Source organism: Pinus tabuliformis, chromosome 9, assembly GCF_031772625.1.
Source record: "Pinus tabuliformis cultivar Carrire ecotype Pingquan chromosome 9, CPIR1, whole genome shotgun sequence".
NCBI lineage: Eukaryota > Viridiplantae > Streptophyta > Pinopsida > Pinales > Pinaceae > Pinus > Pinus tabuliformis.
Genome location: NC_142307.1, coordinates 872,382,506 through 872,395,878, shown reverse-complemented (window position 1 = coordinate 872,395,878; position 13,373 = coordinate 872,382,506). Strand labels below are relative to the sequence as shown.

At 42.1% G+C, this 13,373-nt stretch overlaps 1 pseudogene; it reads left to right on the top strand.

Annotated features, from left to right (window-relative positions):
• Window positions 1–9,598: 9,598 nt before the first annotated feature.
• LOC149151562 (serine carboxypeptidase-like 50 pseudogene) lies at window positions 9,599–11,493 on the top strand (annotated as a pseudogene).
• The last annotated feature ends 1,880 nt before the right edge of the window (window positions 11,494–13,373 follow it).

The window sequence follows — 13,373 nt, the reverse complement described above, 5'->3', positions numbered from 1 at the left end:
CATTGCCACAACCAACCCAGGGGTCTTCTCCTATGTGCACCAGGGAGCCAGATCGGATTCTCCAAGTCAGTCCATTTCTTATCAGGTCCATAGCATTTTTTACTGCCTTCCAGATGATAGATATGTTCCCAATGGGTCGGTGGGCATGTCTAATCCAATCAAGTGGGTTTGAAGGGGTAATATATTTAGAAACGACAACCTTCGTCCATAGACTGCGGTTGTTGAGTAGCTGCCAACCAAGCTTTGCTGCAAGTGCTTTGGAGAAAGTGTCCAATCTCTTAATCCCCCATCCTCCCCATCATTTAGGCAGTGCCAGAGATTCCCATCTTGTCCAAGCAAAAATTCTCCCTGTCTGTTTCCCCTTCCATAGAAAATGACAACAAATGTTTTGTAGCCTGTCCAGTATACCCCTAGGGATCCAGGCCAAAGTCATCCAATATACAGGCATTGCTTCTAATACTGCTTTGATCAAGATCAACCTGCCTACCCTTGACAGATATTTATGGTACCATATGTTCAAACACTTTTCTACCTTAGTAATTAGCTAAATCCAGTCAGCTATTTTGTATCCATACAGCTTCAGGCGATAGCCGAGGTACCTCAAACCTTCCTCTATAGGTTGGGTAGTAAAGGGGAATCTCCTTAGGGTGAATTGTAGTTCATTTTGGGTGCATCTGGATGCTATTATAGTGGATTTAGTTTCATTCAGCACCATACCCGTGGCTTTTTGAAAAGTGCCAATAGCTTGGTGAAGAGAAGTGAGGTCGTCGATGCCCCCATTGAGGAATATGAGAACATCGTCAACAAAGAGCAAATGAGTCAATATACAGGTGTCAGTGATTTTGATACCCCTGATTTTCCCCTGTCTGTGGTCTTATCCTATAATTCTGCTTAGACCCTCCATGATAAGAAGAAAAAGAAGGGGGGATAGAGGGCATCCCTACCTGAGGCCCCGCTCTGCATGAAAAAAGGGAGATGCCGATCCATTAATGAGAACACTGTAAGGGACATTGGTAATACAACTCATGATCCACTTGATGAAGGTGAAAGGAAATCCCAGATGAGTTAATAGGATCCGAAGGTATAGCCAGTTGACTCTATCAAAGGCTTTAGATAGGTCTATCTTCAGAATCATTCCTTTTAGTTTCCTGAGCTGTATGGAGTGAAGGAGTTCTTGAGCAGTGCCAATCACCTCATGTATCTGCCTATTTTGTAAAAAGGAAAATTTTTCATGGGAGATGTGTAGGGACAGGATAGGCTTTATCTGATTGGAAATTATCTTGGCGATAATTTTATATATGCAGTTGCATAAGGATATAGGCCTGAAGTCATCGAAGGAGGAGGGCTTGTCAACTTTGGGTATAAGTGCAATGAAAGTGGATTTTAGACCATCCGTTATCCTTCCACTCCTTCTGCTCTCCTCTATGATTCGCAGGAGGTCTGTCCCTAAGACTTCGAAGAAGGCAATATAAAATTCCACTGTCCAGCCGTCCGGCCCCGAGCTTTTGTCCTTCTTGAGCCACTTCAAAGTAGCTTCTAGCTCTTCTAGTGAGACTTCTCGTGAGAGTTCCTGTTCTGCCTCCTGGTCAACAAAACTGGGAAAGAGTTGTGCAGTTTGCATCACTTCAGCCAGGGTAGCATTAGGAGGTGCCTTGTAGATGTCTTTGAAGTGTGTACACGCCAGTGCTACCAGCTCTCGGAAAGATTGTACTAATTTTCCATGTGTATCTTTAAGCTCCCAAATTGTGTTAATCGCCTTCCTCCCGTTGGCATGTTTATGATAAAATTTAGTGTTGTCATCCCCCTCCTTCAGCCAGATTTCTCGGCTACGAAGTCTCCAGCTCTCTTCTCTATCTTTTAGGATTTGAGTCCTCTTCTGCAATGTTGCAGTGTATTTATCCTTTTGTTCCTGAGAGGCTATGATTCCTCCCGTGTCCTCCTCAATAGAGTAGATTTCTTCCTCTGTTGTTTTGAGAAGATGCTCTTCCACTTCCCTTTTCCTCTTAGCCCAGATCTTGGAGAGGGATTTCAACTCCTTCATATTATGTGCGAAATCATTCATGAGGTTCCCTGCTGAGCTGGGAGGGTTGGCCTTCCAATATTCAGTCACCATTTTTATGTAGTCCACATCCTGTAGCCATGTGGAATTAAATTTGAACGGGGCCTTTGGTTTGTCATTTTCATCCTGTAGCTCTAGGTAGATGGGTCTGTGATCAAAGAAGCCTCCGGAGCCAACCCTTTGTCTGGTGTGGGATCCCCTGTTGACCAAAAGTTCTTTCATGAGGAATCTATCAAGCCGTCTGGCCAGGCTTGCCTCCCCTGATCTATTGTTCCTCCAAGTGGGTTGCAATTTGGCTAAGGGAATATCAATTAAGTTGTGGTCCTCCAGGAGATTTTCAAAGAATACCGACAACACATCCACCTGAGCTTGATTGCCCCATGATTTCGCATACCCCAAGGAGAAGTTCAGGTCCCCCCCATGATGATATTGTCTTGCTGGAGGAGTGTTGTATTAAGCAGTTTTCTCCAAAAATCGGCTCTATCCTGACAGGGACCATATACATTAATGATCCTGAAGTCTGCCTCAAGAGTGGGAGAGAAGATGTCCGCTCCCAAAAACCCATGTCCTCCCCAAACTCTCAGAGTCTTGATGGTTCGATTGCAAATGCCCAAGGTTATCCCTCCAGATCTTCCCGTGGCATCTAGGGAGTGGAAAGACCAGCCTGGTAGCCAAGATTTGAGTAGGGGAGTGATGGTGCTAGCAAGGCCAAGGGTTTCTTGAAGGAAGATAATGTCTACAGCTTCTGTAGCAAATAGACACTTTAGGGCTAGTTTTTTATTCGGGCTAGCCAACCCATGGTAGTTGAAGGACAGCAGCTTCATGGAGGGGGGATGTTAGGGGTTTTCTCTACTCTGAGAACCCAGTCAATGGTTTTCTGTTTGCCAAATGCAATTTCTTCCCCTACCTGATGCTTGGCTTTGGAAAGTGAGGAGGGACGGCCCCGGGATTTAGGAAGAGAGGGAGTAGAGTCTATCCCAAAACCTGTGATATCGAGGCCCTGTGAGCACATTCTTGAGGCAAGGGGGTAATGAGATTCTGAAGGGAAGGGATGGACGAGGGATTTGGAGGAGGGAGTCTCGGAGAGGGAAGGCTGGGGGAAGGAGTAAGCAAGAGGGGGGGGCTATGGGGCAGTGCTTAATGACAGGGGATTGATGGAAGAACCAGGGAGGATGAGACAACAAATGAGTAACATTGAGGGGAACAGCCGAAGTGTCTATAATCCAATCTTGTGGTGGAAGAGTAAGCGAAATAGGAGAAATAAAAGCAATATAAGCAAAAGAGAGTGGAGAATTAATCGTACCCGTGGAATAAGCGTCCCCTATAGCCGCCCGAGCTCTTGTCAAAGGTGGGGAGGGAGGTTGGGGTGGAGCTTTCCCACGCTTCTTCCTTGCTTCTTTCTTGTGTGCCTTGTCTGCATCTGCCGGGATTTGGTGTGGTTGTTCTTCCACTTCCATAGCTTATTGAGATTGTTCCTGAAGAGTAAGAGCATCCTGGTCTTTTCCCGCAGATTGATGGCCCCTCTTATTGATCAGGGGGCAATCCTTGTATATGTGTCCAACCTTGTGGCATCTTCGACATCTGTAGGGTATACCTTCATAATCCAGTGGTTGCTTCCGAGTGTATGTTCTCCATTGAATGGTAATATATTCCTGTAAACCTCCCCTGGTATCCATATGCACCAGAATCCTAGTGAATGCCATCTTGCCAGTGGATAGATAGGATTTATCAAATTCCATGTATGTGCCAAGTGAGTTCCCGATACGACGGAAAATGTCTTCGGACCAGAAGTGTAACGAGAGCCCTGGTAATTTGATCCAGATCGAGCCAACGCCTATCTGCTTTGTATCCAGATCGAAAAGAAATGACCGTCGCTTTAGGAGGACAGGGGCATGCTCAAAGTGCCAGTATGACGATAGGACCCAGTTCGTGTGATCTGGTCTGGTGAAACGTAAGGCAAACCACCCCTTCACAAAAGTCTGTACTATGGGTAGGTCGGCTAAGTGATGCCCCCAGACCTCTGAGACCCATGTTTTTAAGTGAGCCACCGTGTAGTTCCGTCCCCAAATTCTTCCGACTAAAACCCTATCTGCAAAATCCATAGTATCGCCTAACTGGATATCCTCTTCAAGCCTGAGAAAGATATCAACAGCTTTTGACCTAAAGCATCTGGATTTCTTGCGAGGCCTCGCTCCAGCGGTAAAGTCTTCTCGACGATCAAAGTTGTTCTCAGGTACAGGGGGGTTCTCGGGGGGAGGGGATGGGTCGACAAGGAGGGCGTCCGATAAAGGGGGAATGTTAGTGAAACAACCAAATGAGGGAACAGATGTGCATGGCGTAATCAAGGGAAACACTGAGGAGGATATAATTTGGCTAAGGGAATATCAATTAAGTTGTTGTCCTCCAAGAGATTTTCAAAGAATATCGACAACACATCCACCTGAACTTTATTGTCCCATGATTTCGCATACCCCAAGGAGAAATTCAGGTCCCCCCCGTGATGATATTGTCTTGCTGGAGGAGTGTTGTGTTAAGTGGTTTTCTCCAAAAATCTACTCTATCCTGATAGGGACCATATACATTAATGATCCTAAAGTCTGCCTCAAGAGTGGGAGAGAAGATGTCCGCTCCCAAAAACCCATGTCCTCCCCAAACTCTTAGAGTCTTGATGGTTCGATGCAAATTCCCAAGGTTATCCCTCCAAATCTTCCTGTGGCATCTAGGGAGTGGAAATACTAGCTTGGTAGCCAAGATTTGAGTAGGGGAGTGATGGTGCTAGCAAGGCCAAGGGTTTCTTGAAGGAAGATAATGTCTACAGCTTCTGTAGCAAATAGACACTTTAGGGCTAGTTTTTTATCCGAGCTAGCCAACCCATGGCAGTTGAAGGAGAGCAGCTTCATGGAGGGGGGATGTTAGGGGTTTTCTCTGCTCTAAGAACCCAGTCAATGGTTTTCTGTTTGCCAGATGCAATTTCCTCCCCTGCCTGATGCTTGGCTTTGGAAAGTGAGGAGGGACGACCCCGGGATTTAGGAAGAGAGGGAGTAGAGTCTATCCCAAAACCTATGATATCGAGGCCCTGTGAGCACATTCTTGAGCGAAGGGGGTAATGAGATTCCGAAGGGAAGGGATGGACGGGGGATGTGGAGGAGGGAGTCTCGGAGAGGGAAGGCTAGGGGAAGGAGTAAGCAGGAGGGGGGGGGGGCTATGGGGCAGTGCTGAATGACAGGGGGCTGATGGAAGAGCCAGGGAGGATGAGACAACGAATGAGTAACATTGAGGGGAGCAGCCGAAGTGTCTGTAATCCAGTCTTGTGGTGGAAGAGTAGGCGAAATAGGAGAAACAAAAGCAGTATAAGCAAAAGAGAGTGGAGAATTAATCGTACCCATGGAATAAGCATCCCCTATAGTCACCCGAGCTCTTGTCAGAGGTGGGGAGGGAGGCTGGAGTGGATCTTTCCCACACTTCTTCCTTGCTTCTTTCTCGTGTACCTTGTCTGCATCTATCGGGATTTGGTGTGGCTGTTCTTCCACTTCCATAGCTAATTGAGATTGTTCCTGAAGAGTATGAGCATCCTGGTCTTTTCCCGCAGATTGATGGCCCCTCTTGTTGATCAGGGGGCAATCCTTGTATATGTGTCCAACCTTCTGGCATCTTCGACATCTGTAGGGTATACCTTCATAATCCAGTGGCTGCTTCCGAGTGTATGTTCTCCATTGCATGGTGATATATTCCTGTAAATGTCCCCTCGTATCCATATGCACCAAAATCATAGTGAATGCCATCTTGCCAGTGGATAGATGGGATTTATCAAATTCCATGTATGTGCCAAGTGAGTTCCCGATACAACGGAAAATGTCTTCGAACCAGAAGTGTAACGAGAGCCCTGGTAATCTGATCTAGATCGGGCCAACACCTATCTGCTTTGTATCCAGATCAAAAAGCGATGACCATCGCTTTAGGAGGACAGGGGCATGCTCAAAGTGCCAGTATGACAATAGGACCCAGTTCGTGTGATCTGGTCTAGTGAAACGTAAGGCAAACCACCCCTTCACAAAAGTCTGTACTATGGGTAGGTCAGCTAAGTGATGCCCCCAGACCTCTGAGACCCATGTTTTTAAGCGAGTCGTCATGTAGTTTCGTCCCCGAATTCTTTCGACTAAAACCCTATCTGCAAAATCCATAGTATCGCCTAATTGGATATCCTCTTCGAGCCTGAGAAATATATCAACAGCTTTTGACCTAAAGCATCTGGATTTCTTGCGAGGTCTTGCTCCAGCGACAGTCTTCTCGACGATCAGAGCTGTTCTCAGGTACAGGGGGGTTCTCGCGGGGAGGGGATGGGTCGACAAGGAGGGCATCCAATAAAGGGGGAATGTTAGTGCAATAGCCAAATGAGGGAACAGATGTGCGCGGCGTAATCAGGGTAAACACTGAGGAGGATGTAACGGGTGGATCGGGGGAAATACCAGATTGGGGAGGATGGGAGGTTTGACCAGAGCTTGGAATCAGAGGGTTAGGGTTAAAGCAGCCCGTTGCAAACCCTAGAGATGACGGTGACGGCGGAGGAGTGGAGAGGGACGGCCAGGTCGGGGGGTCGTCCAGTAGTATCACTGGGTGATCTGAAGGGCCTGTGAACGAGGGGAGACCGGATATGGTCTCGTTCAGCTCACTACTATATGAATGCAGGCCTTTCTTGACAGAATGTGGGGTCGTCCAGATAGAGCCCTCCACCAGTGGTTCTTCCAAGTAGTCAACAAGATCGAGGTCCATCACTGTCAGTTAAACTCGAAACACCAGCTGCCTGTGGTAACCGTCAAGGGAGAGTGCAGCTAGGAGAGCGGGCAATGGTAGCCAAAGGTCTATGCGTCGACCGTGGAGCAGGTAAAAATAACGGGCACAATAAATCAATAAAACCCTTGTTACGGTAGCAGTAATGGAGATATAAGATGAACCCTACCCTGTTCAGAGGACGTGTACTTGTTGCACACAGCCAGCTGCATCATTGTGCTGCAGACACGCAACTGCTAGCCGTATTCTCCTTCCTACTCCATCCTTCCCTCTGATTCATAGCCCACCTCAAATTCCTTCAATATAATATTATTATTATAATAATATTATATTTTTGAATTTTTGACCGGAGAATCCACAGTGATAGAATTTTTACACCAACGTTTCGAATCCCAAATGGGATCCATCATCAGGGCGAGAGAAAGATGATCGAATATGATAATAATACAATATAATTGCTATTATTATTTTTATAATTTTATATTATGATTATAATAATTATATTTTTTATATTTTTATAATAATATAATGATAATTTAATATTATTATGGGTTATTTTTATTATTAATTAATATTACTAATATTATTATGAGTTTATAATATTATTATAATATTTATATAATAATATATATAAATAATATGATTGTTATTATGAGTTTATAATATTATTATAATATTTATATAATAATATATATAAATAATATGATTGTTATTATTTATATAGTTATTAATAATCATAAACAGTTGGTGTTTAAAAAATATCCATAATAATTATTAATATGGTTCATATAAATCTATTGGTATATATCAATGACATTGGAAAATATGGTGGTATATATATTTTTGTGTTAGTATTAAAGTACATTTCCAAAAGATCAGATTTTCTAATAATAACTAGTGATTATGCCCAAATCATTGGTAACAGAAATGTTTATATTGTTGATGATAACAAATTGACCGACAAATCTAATAAAATTTAATGTGAACATGTATCCATCACTACTGTGCACGGAAACATTTTGTCTCGGCAGTGAGGGAGGCCACTATTCTAAAGTTGACTTATGATAGAGAGTAGTTCAACATATGTTTCGTCTGAATCGTTATCAATGACTGTAGTAATCTGAGGCAAAGAGTTGATTTAAAAAAAAAGTTGAATCAAAAGATAGGTGTTTACACATGTCATTTCCCATTCTCTGCCGCTCCTTATTCTTCGTCGAAAACATGAGTTTACACAACATTAATGCTCAATGCTCATTTATCTTGACTGTAATATACACCCATCACCTGGTTTCACGGCGTCACGGGAGAAGAGCAGGCAGCCAATACAATGGATCCCCTTCAGGTTTAGTAGTTCACACAGTCAAATACGTTGGTTCAAGGCCGGCCATGACCCATATTAAGCAACCAAAATCAATAAATCCCATTTTCAAGCATTATCGATTTGTTGGATCCGAAAGCCCACAAACCCGCGGATCCAAGTCCACAAGCGTGAAAGAAATGCAGACACAATAGTGACAATCAATATATGTTATTGTTGCATATACCTAATCTGCACGTGGGTTGGAAAATGCGAATTTGGCGAAGTGCAGGTGGGTTGAAAAATGCGAATGATAGTAATATTTAAAAACATACCTCCCTTTTCTTTTTCGAAGCGAAAAAAAAAGTATCGTTCAACCAAAGAAAACCACACAACGATTGGCTTCCAGAACCATAGAACTATTTTTATTTAATATGAGTATTGAAAAGAAATAGATGTTTTTTTAATTTGATTTTAAGCAAGAAAAAGGCTTGGGCGGAGGCTCCGAAAAAACACAGGTTTTTACAACGATTCAGCGCCATTCAGTGTTCCTGAAATTTGCACAAATATCTGCCCAATTTTATCATGATATTACTAGAATTTCTATTATTTTTAGGGTAAATTATAGGTTCTTTAAGCTTTGCTTTTATCTCATCCAGTAAACAGCAGAAAGTACAGTGACTTGTTCAGAGATTCCCAGCAAAGGAGAACGACACCTGCATTAAACATTTAATTGGCTTACGGTTTGATTTATTGAAATGCACGCACGTCAATGCAATTGGATTGACATATGATATTTCTGAATCGCAATGCATAAACTGCACGGCTCCTCTGATTCAATGAAACCTAAATGTGGATAACTTAAGACTTTTTGACTGTCAAATATTTCTGAATCACAACGCATAGACTGTACGGCTCCGCAGATTCAATGTACCCTAAATCTGGATATCTTAAGAATCTTTGACTGTTAAATATTTTCAAGGGAGTTGTTTGTAGTGTGATTTTTTGGATTTTCAGGTGCTCGAATTTAGTAGAAAAATTTAAGAATTTTTGACTGTTAAATATTTTCAAGGGAGTTGTTTTAAGTGTGATTTTTTTGGATTTTCAGGTGCTAGAATTTAGTAGAAAAATTTAAGGTGAAATTTTGATTTGAGTTATTTAAACTTGTTTTTTAATTGTATATTTGGATTCAACACCCTGAAAAACTTTTAGTATGCTTGGATTGTGCAAGGATTACCCATCAAACTTGTGATTTCAATAAATTGCCACCAAATTTTAGAGACATTTGACTATAAATACCTACCGGAAAAATTTCCAAAAAATCACACTAAAAACCATCCAAATTTTCAACTAAAAAATTCTAATGGCGTAACAGAATAAAACACCCTCCACTTCCAAGGAGAATTTAAAGGTTGCCCATGGAGCCGACATGTCCGTGACTTTTCCCTGGGAATAGACCACCGATAACTTTTTATGCGCACATATAGAGAGTAGAATAGGCCCGGCTCTTGAGTCATACCACTAATCCTCTGGTATTGTCTTTCTTGGAGGGGAGCTCATATCCACGGTTCTATTAATTGTAGACTGGAATATGATTGATGCATCTCCCACAGACTGTCAACTTGCCAAGGGTTTAATCAGGGTTTGAAAGTTGATAGAAGGCAGGCAAGCAAACAGATTGAGCTGCTTGACGATGAAGCTCCGCGGTAGAAATTCCATTGCAGTTGCAGTAGCAGCTGTGGTGGCTGTGCCATTCATAACAATAATATTTTGGGATGTGGTGGCAGTGGCGGGCATGGAAACCGGAGCGTTTCCCAAAGAGGCACTGCCGACGGAATCTGGGTATCTAGATATAGAAGGAAAGAGCGGCGCCCGTATGTTCTATGCATACTACGAGGCCATCTCCCCTAAAAAACAGCTCTCTGATACTCCGATTCTTTTGTGGCTGCAAGGAGGTCCCGGCTGCTCTGACATGATCGGAAATTTCTACGAATTAGGGCCCTGGACAGTCAGTGACAGCCCAGATCTCGGCTTGAATCAGAATCCTGCGCCTTGGAATCGTGTGTTTGGGCTACTGTTCTTGGACAATCCTATTGGAAGCGGCTTCAGCATTGCCCCTTCCAAGGAAGACATTCCTACGAACCAGGACGAGGTTGCCAAGGACTTGTATGCTGCCCTACAGGCGTTCTTCGACCTGAATCCCCTGTTTCGCAAACGCCCATTTTATGTAACGGGCGAGAGCTATGGAGGAAAGTATGTTCCTTCCCTGAGCTTGTACATGCTCAACCAGCTGGACAATAATGAGGTATTGCCATTGCGGCTGGATGGACTGGCCATCGGCAATGGATTGGTCCACCCGGTCGTGCAGGTGCAATCTCACGCCTCTGTTGCATACGCCGTGGGGCTCATCGATGCTCAAGAAAAGCTCCACCTCGAAGCTCTGCAGCAGAAGGCAACGAACCTCACCCGCCAACAGAAATGGCATGATGCCCACATTGCCAGAAATCGTGTTGTCAAACGCCTGAAGAACATTACAGGCCTGACCTCTCTGTACAACATAAGGAGGACGGCTCCCTATTACACCTCCGAGAATGGAACCGATTACCTCTCCCTGTTCGTCAATCAGCCTGCTGTCAAAGAAGCCCTTAAGGTGGATGACCATATCAAATGGGAGGCTTGCAGGCGGTCGGTGCGCAACAGATTGGGCGACGACGTGATGAAGAGCAGTAAGTGGAAAGTGGAAGCCCTGGTACGGCGGAGGCCAGTCCTGTTGTATAATGGCCAATTCGACCTCCAGGGTGGCGTTGTCTCCACCGAAAGCTGGATTTCTATTCTGGATTGGGAGGGATTGGACGACTTTCTGGCTTCCGAAAGAAGTGTTTGGAAAGTGTCCAACAAGCTGGCTGGGTACGTCCGCTCCCACTCGAATCTCAGCCATGTCGTTGTGGCACGCGCAGGCCATCTTGCCCCCGCTGATCAGAATCTTCATACACAGATTATGATTGAATCCTGGGTCAGCACAGGATCGCCCTCCACAGGATGAGTTGTAGAGCCTTTTGGGATGCATGCAGGGTGATCATAAAAGAAACAGAGGGCTGCCTCAAGGTGAGAAATTGACCTTGGCTGACTCAATCTGAAGGTTTGAAAAATAAAATATCAAATTGTCAAGGTGCGACTATTTTCTAATAGAATATACATCCTTTAATAAATTTGCATAAATTTTGCAAGTATGAATAATTTTGGGTTCGTTTATAAAAAACATATTTCTTAGATTATACAAATTTTACAATCCAAGGTACCCTCCAAAAAAAGCTATTTCGAATTCAGAGTCCCCTTGAAGAATTATGTTTTCCATACAGTCAAAGTTTGTAGCCATGCACTATGAACTATTTACTTACTTTTTGCTCTTGCAACTGAAAATACTGAGTTGAATGCATGCATTTGAATCGCAACCTGAACTATTTTTTGACAACCTTTAAATGCTTCTTAGTCATTTTCCCTGTTTATGATAGCTGAGGCATATTATTTTATGATTTCTATTTGGATTTTATTGGTTCAAATCAAACAAACAAAATATCATTTAATATGTACTTATGTTACACATGAATATATGTACTGATGTTACACATTTCATTTCATTCACAGTAAGATAGATATTACAGTCTATATCTAAATTTTATATTACAGTCTATATCTAAATTTTATATTAAATTAATTTTAATTTATAAGTAGGGACACTATATATTTGACCTATATTTAACTGTTATTTTTTATATTATATTAAATACTAGATCTGATTTAACTAATATCACATATCAAATAAACCTGAGATAGATATATTACACTCTTCATTAACATTGTTCGTAAATTACACTTAATTTATCTAAATGCAATCATATTATTTTATGTAAAGCTTTCAAATAAACACTTTATTAAAATATATACATTAAAAAATTACTAAAATCCGCATTTTTTTTTATTTCTTTAACATAATTTTTAAATGTATTCTATTGTTTTCATATCCATTTAATATTATTTATAAGATTATAAGTGTTAATTTGGCATTTGAGGGATACATTTTTTCTATTGGACAATTTTTCTCATCAAGACAGATTCCTTCTAGCTTTTGGAAGAATTTAATTTGATTGAAGAAAAATATAATTCTATTGTGGAAACTCATACGTGTACAAAAAGACAAATAGACCCTAAAAGGAAATTAGGCACCCTTGGATGGTTGTAAAACAAGTCAAGTGACCCTCATTTGGAGATAATCATTAAGCATCTCCTTCTTCTATCTTCTTTGGTTTGGCTCGCACATGTTTGAATGGGTTCGTACAGGTCTGAAATTACAAGGTTTGAAGCTCGCACGTGCGGATTTGGGTTTTGGTTTTCAGTTGCAGGGTTGTCATAGAAAACTTTCAATAATAGCTGCAAACATACAAGTCTCTTCGTGTGGCTAGAATACTTCAGCCACACGTATGATCACTTCCTCCATGTGGTCGAGACCTAGGGTTTCTGGTGACAGTTGACCGCAGTTTTGAATAGTTGACCGTAATTTTGAACAGTTGATCATAGGCTTGAATGTTACCCCAATCGGTATAATTGTTGGGCTCATCTCTTGGATATTGTTTGGTTGGTTTTGCTGGAAAGTTTTGTTATTGAAGAATTGGATCATTGTACTCTCTATTAGCTGAACATTTTATGACAATCTAATAAGAAGAAGAATTTGAAATGGTTTTCCCCCTTGTGGGGTTTTGCTCTGCTCTCTGACCAATCCTGGTGTCTCTATGTGGGAATGTTTTTCTTCTATTGTTCCTTTCTGTTCCGCTGCATTGATAATGATATTGTTCTTTCTATATGATTACTAACAATGTTTAAATGTTATGGAGTGAATATGATATAAATAATTTAATGAAATTATCTAAAGCAAATAACAATATTGCCCTAAGAAAAATTAACATGGTATCAGAGTTGGGCTGAAGAAAATTTATGTGAAGACACCATTGATGGAATCAAGTGAAGATGGCAGAGACCTAAAAGAATGTTAGGGTTTGAAGGAAACCCTAGGAAATCTGGTTATTAGGGTTTGATGATTATCTTGAGGTTAGGGTTTGGAAGAAACCCTGGAGTATGATAAAGGCTCTAGTTTTGAAACCCTAGCAGGATCAGAGAGAAGTTGTTCTAGCACTTGAGACAGATTTAGTGTAACCCTAGATGTGTTAGTCTCAA